Source organism: Sorex araneus, chromosome 6 (assembly GCF_027595985.1).
Source record: "Sorex araneus isolate mSorAra2 chromosome 6, mSorAra2.pri, whole genome shotgun sequence".
NCBI classification, from domain to species: domain Eukaryota; kingdom Metazoa; phylum Chordata; class Mammalia; order Eulipotyphla; family Soricidae; genus Sorex; species Sorex araneus.
Window position 1 is genome coordinate 107548700 of NC_073307.1, and position 10377 is coordinate 107559076.

Genomic DNA, 10377 nt, shown 5'->3' on the forward strand with positions numbered 1-10377 from the left:
AGAGGGACTGCACTCATTTGTGGAGTGTAGGGTAGCATCACATGAAGCTGACACCCAAGGACGGTAGATACAAGGGCCAGGGAGATTGCCCCATAGTTGGAAGACTGCTTTATGAGTGGAGGGGAGAAGGCAGATGGAAAAGAGAAGTGATCACTAAGAAAATGATGGCCAGAAGAACCAATTGGGATGGGAGATGCATGACGAAAGTAGATAATGGACCAAACATAATGACCTCTTAGCATCTATGTTGCAAGCTATAATGGCCCTTGTTTCTAATGTCTGCTGGGGAACAGTTTTTCCCCAACATCCCAGACATGTTGCGCACCAGGTCTGGGCAGACATGAGGCGAAGGATGATGGGCACAGGGAGAAACCACTCCAGGTGGCAGCTGATGGCCGCTTACTTTATTGCCAAATACATGTTTTATAGAAGGTCTCAGCTTAAAAGGATGGTCCAACCACATAAAGCTTAGTATTACTGACCTATCACCTTTCCAACTCTGCTTTCCCCCGGCCCAATTAGGGCTAGTTAGGAATGACTATTGTTTGGGAGGTGAGATTCAAGGCCAGATACCTGATGCTTGTAAAAGTCTCCCAGACATTCCCTACTGGATGCTATGCAGGGACAGGTCTTATATGCTATGCAGAGACAGATCTTATCTGCTCTGGCGCCTGATGCTGTGCTCTACAACTGTCATTTGGTGTTACTTTCAGACTGTGTTTATTTTATATCCCACAAATGAGTGCAGTCATTCTATATCTGTCCTTCTCCTTCTGACTCATTTCATTCAGCATGATACTCTCTATGCCCATCCATTTATAAGCGAATTTCATAAGTTTATATTTTTCCAAATAGCTGTATAGTGTACCATTGTGTAGATGTACCATAGTTTCTTTAACCAGTTGTCTGTTCTCAGGAACTCAGGTTGTTTACAGATTCTGAACTACTGGGAATAGTTTTGCAATGAACATACAGGTGCAGATGATATTTTTGCACCCGAGGGGTGTATTCCTAAAATTGTGTTGCTGGTATGAGGCCTGGGAAAAAACCTCATATGTGCCATAACGGCTGCTCTTCAGCAAAACAGGCAGTAGGCCTAAATTTATGTTTCTACCTTCCCCCTCCCCAAAGAATTCCCTGAGACTCTCCTTGGCTGTAAAAAACTAAAGCTCGCTGAGGGGCGCGAGCACTCTCGGGCTCTCCGGGCAGCTCTGTCTCACCGCCCGCGTTCGGTGCCCCGGAACCACAGTGTGTGCTGTCGGTCGAGGGAAGGCGACGGAAGGAAGAAGGCCAGACTGGTTGCTCGATCAGTTTATTTCATTCTCTCTCTCTGCTTCTCTCCCGGCTCTCAGTCTCTCTCTGGTTCTGTGGATCAGGCCCCCGTGGATCTCGCCCCCCAACCCACTCTTACAACCTAGTTAAATCTCCACAGCATGAGGGGGTTGGGGCATACACATAGGTGTGGTCACCATCAATAGGGTAAGGTTCCTTTCCCTTAGGGGATGCTTCTCCTAGGACTTAATTCTCTTTCAGCAGGAGGATCCACCCAAGGGTGGAGTTCCATGAATGTGTTTTTCTTCTCCTCAGCCAGAAAACATATAAGAATTCCTAATATTAATTATTTTGTATGGACACAATAAGAGATGCATTAAAGCTTATAGAATTGCTCTCCTGGGACCATCTCAATCTCAGACTACAGTGCTCAGGCCAGATCAGTCTTTCCTATCCCTGGCAGGGTCCCAGTCTCATAATTACTATTGGATCATGACAGCATTTGTCTATGATCAAGCTCTTAACTTATAGTTAAGAATTAGGCACTTTGGCCAGGCCCATCTCGATGCCAGGGTAGCACATAACTCACCGCTTGCCCTGGATCCTTCCCATCCCACGTCGGGGACCCTACTTTGGGGTGCTAGGAACTGAGGGCAACTGAGGCTTAAGTGGAGAAAGCAGATGCCCGGGAAGGAATAATATTCGAGGCTAATTAATTCCCAAGTGATAAAAACATAATATTGTCTTCTTGTGTCTATACAAAACAGACATAGCTTTAAAGTAAATTATTCAAAAGGCACAAGAAGAGGAAAAAGGCAATATTAACTTATAATATAAATTCAGTATCCTAGGAAGGTCTGACCTTGCAAATTAGCAGAGTCAGATTAAGGGAAAGCCTTGGATTAACTCTTTTGGGGAAGAGAGCATGGAGAAGCGATTATAGCTAAACAAAGGGATGGGAGGGAACACCTTGATGGGTGTGACTGGAGTAAGCCTAAATTCTGGGTAAAACCGGACAAGCTACTTGTGGCAAGGAGGGAGAGGACAAAGTAATGTCATCCTACAATTGGCCAAAATTGGAAATCCCCTAGACACTTCTAGCTAGTTCTATGATAAGTACGATATCTCTGGGCACAACAGGTGGGCATGAACAATTAGCTCACAGACTTGTGACTGCTTTGCTGCAATTCTTAGGAAAACTGCCAAACATTGCTTATGTAACAATAAGCAATACAATATTCCATATGTTGGAATACAATATTCCATACAATATTCCCTGCAATTTGGGTCGGGTTTCTTGTCGAGACTCCACTGTGTTGGATGAGACTCAGGCCCTGGCTCGAGCTAGCAATAAAGAGTGCCTTGCATCTGCATCCTCGAGTCTGATCTGGTCAGTGTGTGAGAAAAACTCCCTTCCTGAGACATAACACTGGGTTGTATGGAAACTCAGTTTCTAGTTTTTTTTGAGGAATGTCCATATTTTTTTCAAAATGGCTGGGCAAGTCAGCATTCCCAACCAACAATGGATGAAAGTCCTTTTCTCCCTGCATCCATGCTACCACTGTTTGTTTGGTTTTTTATTTTTTGATGTATGCCAAGCTCTATGGTGTCAGGTAATATCTCATTGTTGTTTTGATTTGCATATCCCTGATGATTAACAATGTAGAGCATTTTTTCATGTGCTTTTGGTTATTTGTATTTCTTCTTTGAGGATGTTTCTCTTCATTTCTTCTCCCCATTTTTTGATGGGGTTGGATGCTTTTTTCTCATAAAGTTCTACCAGTGCCTTGTCAATATCTTGAATATTAATCTCTTATATGAAGGGTATAGGGTAAATATTTTTTATTGGTGCCCAACCAGATCATTAGGATAAGTCCTTGGATGCTGCGTTGCAAGCAGGAAGCAGAACCAGGACCCCACTTTGAATTAAGTGGGCAAGCTGAAGCTTGTGAGAATGATTGATCTGGAAAGGATTAACATGCCCTCCTACAACTGCCTTGGTCATACATTAACTACTGGCAACACAAGAAAACAGCCTTCCTGTTTATCACATACCTCAGGTGTGAGGAAGTCCTGACCTATGGAGTCTAGCACTGGACCATGTTTTCCTCCGGGGAAATTGTAACTGTTTGCACAGTAAAAATGGCAAAACAATGTACACTTTGATACATGCTCATTCTGTATCTCCACGTTTTCTTGTTTTGATTTTTTTCTGCTCTTTTGAATTTCTTGGAGGTGTTTACGAAAGGAGAGCAAATAAAAGGAAGTTTCAAAAACTGCTAGGGCTTGAGTCTGAGCAGCTGATAGAGCCTTGGCCTATTGTCCCTCTACATTCCTCTCCCGTGTCTTGCTTCTGCCCCACCGACCAACTGATACATCACTTATTGCAACATTTTTTTTCTCATTTCATGAGCTGTCTCTATATCTTGATCACCATTTCTTTTGAGGTTCAGAAGCTTCTTAGTTTAGTGAAATCCTATTTGTTCGCCTTTGCTTCCACTTTCCTTGCCAGTGATATTCCATCTGTAAAGATGCCTTTAGCTTTAATATCATGGAGGGTTCTACATTTTCTTCCATATACCTTATGGATTCAGGTCTGATACTAAGATTTTTAATCCCTTTATATGACATTTGTGCTTGGTTTAGATGACGGTGTGAGTTCTATTTTTTTTTTTGCTTGTAACTGTAAGTTTTCCCAGCTCTACTTGTTGAAGAGGCTTTCCTTGCTCCACTTCACTTTTTGTGCTCCTTTGTCTAAAATTAAGTGACAATATATGATATATTCGAGGGTCTGTGTCAGTATATTCAACCCTATTCCATTGGTCTGCGGGTATGTCTCTATTCCATCATCAAAAAGAACAAGAACAACCAGTGCTGGCAGTACACTGGTGGAGGGATGGGTGCTCTATCATTGTATGACTGAAATTCAATCATGATAGTTTATAACTGTATCTCATGGTGATTCTATAAAAAGGAAAAAAGAAAATGCTTAGATAAAAAGGAAGTTAATCTGCTGAAAAACTCAGGTATGCAGATTTTGTGACTGAAATCTTCAGGCTTTCTAGGAGTCAGAATGGACTACCTTCTTCTATCTGCCTGTACTTGTGGAAGCACAGGAGTCATACACACACTCCAAAGCCATCACTCAGTGAAAAATTTAACTCCAACTCTACTACCCCATTAAAAATTTTTTATTTTCTGGAGCACACAGCCATGTGACATTGCAAACTCTACAACACTTATGTAGAAGGAAGCCAATCTTCATTAACAAAATATAAAACAGAAGGCTTAGTCTGTAACAACATTTTAGTAATGTCATATGTGGATGTAATGGCTTCAAGTGAGATACAAAAGTCTTCACTAACTTTCTTCTAAGAAAATAATTTCTGATCATTCTGTTAGCAAATTAATGATAACAATATTAAATTATTGAGGGCCTGCTGTGGGGGCACACTTAAGGGGTGGTTGGGAAAATTGGAGACAATTACGTAAGCAAAAGTGCAACGGTGGTGACATTGGTTTTGGAATACTGAATGTTTGTAATAAATCATCATGAATGACATTTTATTTTTATTAACTTTATATTAAATCACCATGTGGAAAGTTACAAAGTTCTCAGGTTTATGTCTCAGTTGTACAATATTCAAACACCCATCCCTTCACCAGTGCCCATATTCCACCACCAAAAACCCCAGTATGCGCCCCGCCCCCACCCCAACCCCCTACTGTATAACTAATGAATTTCACTTCATTTCTCTTTACCTTGATTACATTCCATATTTCAACACAAAACTCACTATAGTTGTTGGAGTTTCCACCCAAGAGAGACAGACCTACTACCAAGGAAGCATTTGATAATTAGTTTTCCATTGCTGGGAATGAAGAGATATGGAACCCCACTGCTACAAGTACATAACTACTCTTCTTCTTTTTTTTTCCTTTTTCCTTTTCCCTTTTTTTTTTTCACCCTCATCCCCCATCCCACGCCTCATAGTATGGTGTACGCCACGCCGCAATGGCCGGCGTGGGGCTTTTGCTTAGTTCACAGTCCAGAGAGGTGGCTGCTACATTAATAACCTTCAATATTTCAACAAAAACTTACTGTTATTATTTGGAGTTTCCTCCCCCAAGTCAGACCTGTTCAAAAGGAACCGTTTCACATAGCTGACAATTATAGATGTTAAGTCACGTCCGCGCGGTTTTGGATTTCTGTATAAAGTCCAGGGAAAATTCTACCAGAAATTGCATATCCCAGTTTGCAGTCCCAGTGCATTGTTATTAGAAGCTGCGCTGGATGCCCGAAAGTGTTAGGTCTCTGGAATCAAAGTCTTTAGGCGCAGAGGGTCCATGAATGACATTTTAAAACACAATGTTTATATAAAGTCTAAGGGAAAATTTGGGAAAAATAAATAAAATAAAAGTATAAATAAATAAAAGCTATATAATAGCAAGTGTTGATAAGAATGTGAAGAAATTGGAACTTTTATGCCCTGATGTTAGCAATGTAAAAGGAACAGGGAATTCCTCAAAAAATCAAACATACGGTTATCTTGTGACCCAGAATAGGATATCTACTTATCCTAAGTAGATAAACCCCAAAGTAAAAACCTACACTCAAACAAAACCTACATATGAATACTTATAGGAGCATTCTTCACAATAACTACATAGAGGAAACTACCCAATGTCTACCAGTGCATAAATGGATAAATTAAAATGTAGTATATTCATACACAGGAATATCACTTGGATCATTTGAATATAACAAAAAATGCATCTGGTGCAAGCTACAACATGCAAGAAACTTGCAGACTTGATGCATGGTGCTACGAAATCAGGTGCAAGAAGTCACATATTGTAAGACTTCATTTATAGTAAATGTTTAAATTAAGCCAGTGCATAGAGACTGAAAGCAGATTAGAAATTGCCAAGTTCTGGGGTTGGAAGAGGAGGAGTGGGGAGGCAGGAGTGACTGTTAATGGGAACTGAGACTCTTGGGGGTGATAAAAGTGTCCTAGGATTATATAGTGGTGACGGCAGCACAATTCCGAGATTATACTAAAAACCACTGCATTGTACTCTTTAAAATGGCATATTTTGAATATATGTGGATTATATGTGAATACCAAAAAAAATTTCAAGTATTAACCTTAAAATGAAACCTTAAAAAAAAAGAGCTGACAAAGTGGTTTTGAAATCTCCAATTACCCTTGTTTTGCTACCAATGTCCTCCTTCAAGTCTATTAGCAGTTGTTTTAAGTATTTTACTGGTATCTTATTGAATGTATATATGTTTAGGAGCATGAGTTATTCCTGTTGTATAGATCATTAGGAAATGACTTGCACTGTCTCTTATACTATTTTTTAACCTAGAGTTGATGTCATCTGGTACTCCTATGGCCAGTCCTTTTGACAGTGTTGTTTGCTTAAAGAATTGTTTTCTTATAACCAGTCATCTGTTCTTGGGCACTCGGGTCTTTTTTCAGATTCTGGTTATTGTAAACAGTGCTGCAATGAACATTCGAGTGCAGGTGTCATTTCGACTATACTTTTTTGCTTCTCCAGGATATATTCCCAGGAGTGGTGTTGCTGGGTCAAATGGGAGCTCAATTTCTAATTTTTTGAGAAGCGTTATATTGTTTTCCAAAAGGGCGGAACCAGTCGGTATTCCCACCAGCAGTGTAGAAGGGTCCCTTTCTCCCCACATCCACGACAACAGTGGTTGCTTTTATTATTTTGGTTGTGTGCCAGTCTCTGTGGTGTGAGGTGGTATCTCTTAGTTGTTTTGATCTGCATATCTCTGATGATTAGTGGTGAAGAGCATTTTTTCATGTGCCTTTCTACCATTCATATTTCTTACTTGAGAAAGTTTCTGTTCATTTCATTGCCACATTTTTTGATGGGGTTGGATGTTTTCTTTTTGCAGATTCCAACCAGTTCCTTGACTGGTTAAAGAAACTTTGGTATATCTACACAATGGAATACTATGCTGCTGTTAGAAAAGATGAAGTCATGACCTTTGCATATAAGTGGATCAACATGGAAAGTGTCATGCTAAGCAAACTGAGTCAAAAACAGAGAGACAGACATAGAAAGATTGCACTCATCTGTGGAATATAAAGTAACAGGATGGGAGACTAACACCCAAGAATAGTAGAGATAAGTGCCAGGAGGTTGGCTCCAAGGCTTCGAAGCTGGCCTCACATGCTGGAGGAAAAGGCAGTTCAGATAGAGAAGGGAACACCAGGTAAAGCGTGGTTCGAGGACCCACTGGGGATGGGAGATGCAAGCTGAAAACAGACTATAGACCAAACATGATGGCCACTCAATGTCGCTATTGCAAACCACAACATCCAAAAGGAGAGAGAGAACAAAAGGGAATGCCCTGCCACGAGGTGGGGTTGGGGGATGGGGTGTGGAGGTGGGAGGGATACTGGGATCATCGATTGTAGAGAATGGGCACTGATGCAGGAATGGGTACTTGAGCATTGTATGACTGAAACACAAGCATGAAAAGTTATGTCTGTAAAAATAAATAAATAAATAAGAAAGAAAAAAGAAAGAAAGATAGAAAGAAAGGAAGGAAGAAAGAAAAAGAAAGAAAGAAAAAGAAAGAGAGAATTGTTTTCTAGCTTTTGAGTTTGAGTCTGTGCTTGCTCTGACTGTGAAAATATGTTTATTTCAGTATCAGAGTGTTGGGATCAGTTTTCTAATACATCCTTCCACTTAGTATCTCTTAATTGATGCATTTAGCACATTGACCTTGAGAAATTGTTATGGGGTTTTGTGCCATCTTTCTGTAGGAGTTTGCTTTGTTTGTGAGGCATGTCTAAAATTAAAGTAGCACATCAGTTTGTAACAAAGGTGTGAATTTATGAAGTTTCTGTGTTCTATATCTGTGAAGTTGTGTATTGTTCTTTCAAATCTCAATGAAAGTTCAGCTATGAATCTTGGTGAGGCATTTATTTCATTGAAGATTTTCACTAGATCCCACCACTTGCCTTTAGGCCTGGCTGATTTTTTTCTGGTAAGTCTGCTGCAAATCTTAAGGATGTTCCTTGTAAGTAACATCATGTTCTTTGATCTTGCTGCTTTCCATATTCTATCTCTATCTGTGATTTTCATCATTTTGATTAGAATGTATCTTGTAGTATTTTTATTTGGATTTTTTTTTTTTGCTCATACCCTTATGGCCTCCTGGATCTTGGGTGCATGCATTCTTCATCTCTGGGAACTTCCCAGCAATGATGGAGTTGACAGTTGCTTCTTCATCAGGGTTTTCTTCTTGCTTCTCTGGAACCCCAGTGATTTTTATGTTGTTCTCTTGAATAGCACAGCGGGTAGGACATTTGCCTTCCACGCAGCCGACCCATCTTCGATTCCTCCATTTCTCTCCAAGAGCCCAGCAAGCTACTGAGAGTATCCTGCCTGAATGGCAGAGACTAGCAAGTTACCCAAGGTGTATTCAATATGCCAAAAACAGTAACAACAAGTCTCACAATGGAGACGTTACTGGTACCGGCCAGAGCAAATCGATGAACAATGGGACGACAGTGCTTCAGTGCTACAGTGCCTCTTGAGTTCTGTCCAAAGTTTGCTCTTCATCTGTGGGTTTATTTTGAGGCGCTTTTCCATCTTCTGCTGTGTCTGGAGATTCTCTACACCTCATCTTGAAGCACAGATTTTGTCTTCTGCAGCTGTTATATCTGTGCTGAGACCTTCCAATCAGTATTTCATTTCATCTACTAGGTTTTTCAGATCTGCCATTTCTGCTTGCATTTTGTTTGTATTTTCTTCATTTCTGCTCTCATATCCTTTTGTGTTTTATTGGCAGTTTGTTTCATTGTTCCTTGGATCTCCAAATACATCATTGTTTTCAATGTGTGTTTCATTGTTTCTTTGATCTCCTAATACATCCTCAACAAATTCATTCGAAATGTATTATCAAGGGGGTATGGTGCCGCCAGCAGGTCAACCTAACCCTCAAGGGATAGGGGATGGACTGGTCTTTCTCATTCCTCAGTCCCCATAAGAACCTGGAGATCATGCACGCAGAACGAGTTTACCACTGTGTTTATTACCACTGTGCCTTTGACCAGACCCCAAAACCTTGGGGCCAAGTTTACCAAGAAATTAAATGGCCAGAATTAGGTATGTAGGAGCCACACCCATAAACCATCCCTGGCTCAGCTATACAAGCTCAGTCGTTGGCCTTCTGAGACCTTTTGAGACCTATAAATCTCAAAAGAGATCAAAAGCCTCAGTTAGGGCCGGTAGCATAGCACATTGCTGGCGAGCAGGTGCACCCTGCAGGGCATATGCCAATAGTTTATTTCTCTGGAAAAGATGGAAACAAGGGCCATTATCCAGAGACACACAAAAGAATCTCCAAACCAACCAGTTTGCTGAAGAGATGACTCCTGATTTTAAGCCTGACTGACTTCACTGGGTTGCCTCAGACGGGGGCAGGCATTGTGCCTCCACCAGCACCCTAAAAATCCTCATGACCACCAACTTCCAGAACCCAATGAGAAGTGCAGGTACTTGGATTCAGTGATGGCATACTCCAGGCTTCAAGGGATAGGGGATGGACTGGTCCTTCTCATTCCTCAGTCCCAATGGGACCCTGGAGATCATGCCCACAATCTATCTCCAGCTGATATTTAAGGTACTTAATGGCCATGATCCAGAGACAGACAAAAGAATCTCCAAATGAAGCTGCTGGTTGCAGAGATTTCTCCAGACCTTAATTATCCAAAATTTTAGAATTCTAGGAGACAAACTGGCAGCAACATTTTATGCTATTCATAACAAGCAATACAAAAGAGAGCATGGGGGAGACTGTCTGCCATAGAGGGGGAGAGAGGTGTGATAAGCAAGGGAAACTGGGTACCTTAGTGGTGGAGGATGTGCACTTATGTACAGTTGGGTGATCTATCATTCTGTGACTGAAACTCAAACAGGAAAGCTTTGTAACTGTATCTCACGGTGATTATAAACAATAGTAAAGGACATAATCAAATAAAATTAACATTTTGAGTAAAAAATAAATAAATGTGTTATCAGATAGGATATATAGATAATTCCTACTTGTTGGGTCATCCA

At 40.8% G+C, this 10377-nt stretch overlaps 1 pseudogene; it reads right to left on the reverse strand.

The window, feature by feature from the left end:
• LOC129405929 (interferon-induced very large GTPase 1-like) overlaps positions 1–8941 on the reverse strand; it is a 92661-nt pseudogene extending 83720 nt beyond the window's left edge.
• Positions 8942–10377: the final 1436 nt, after the last annotated feature.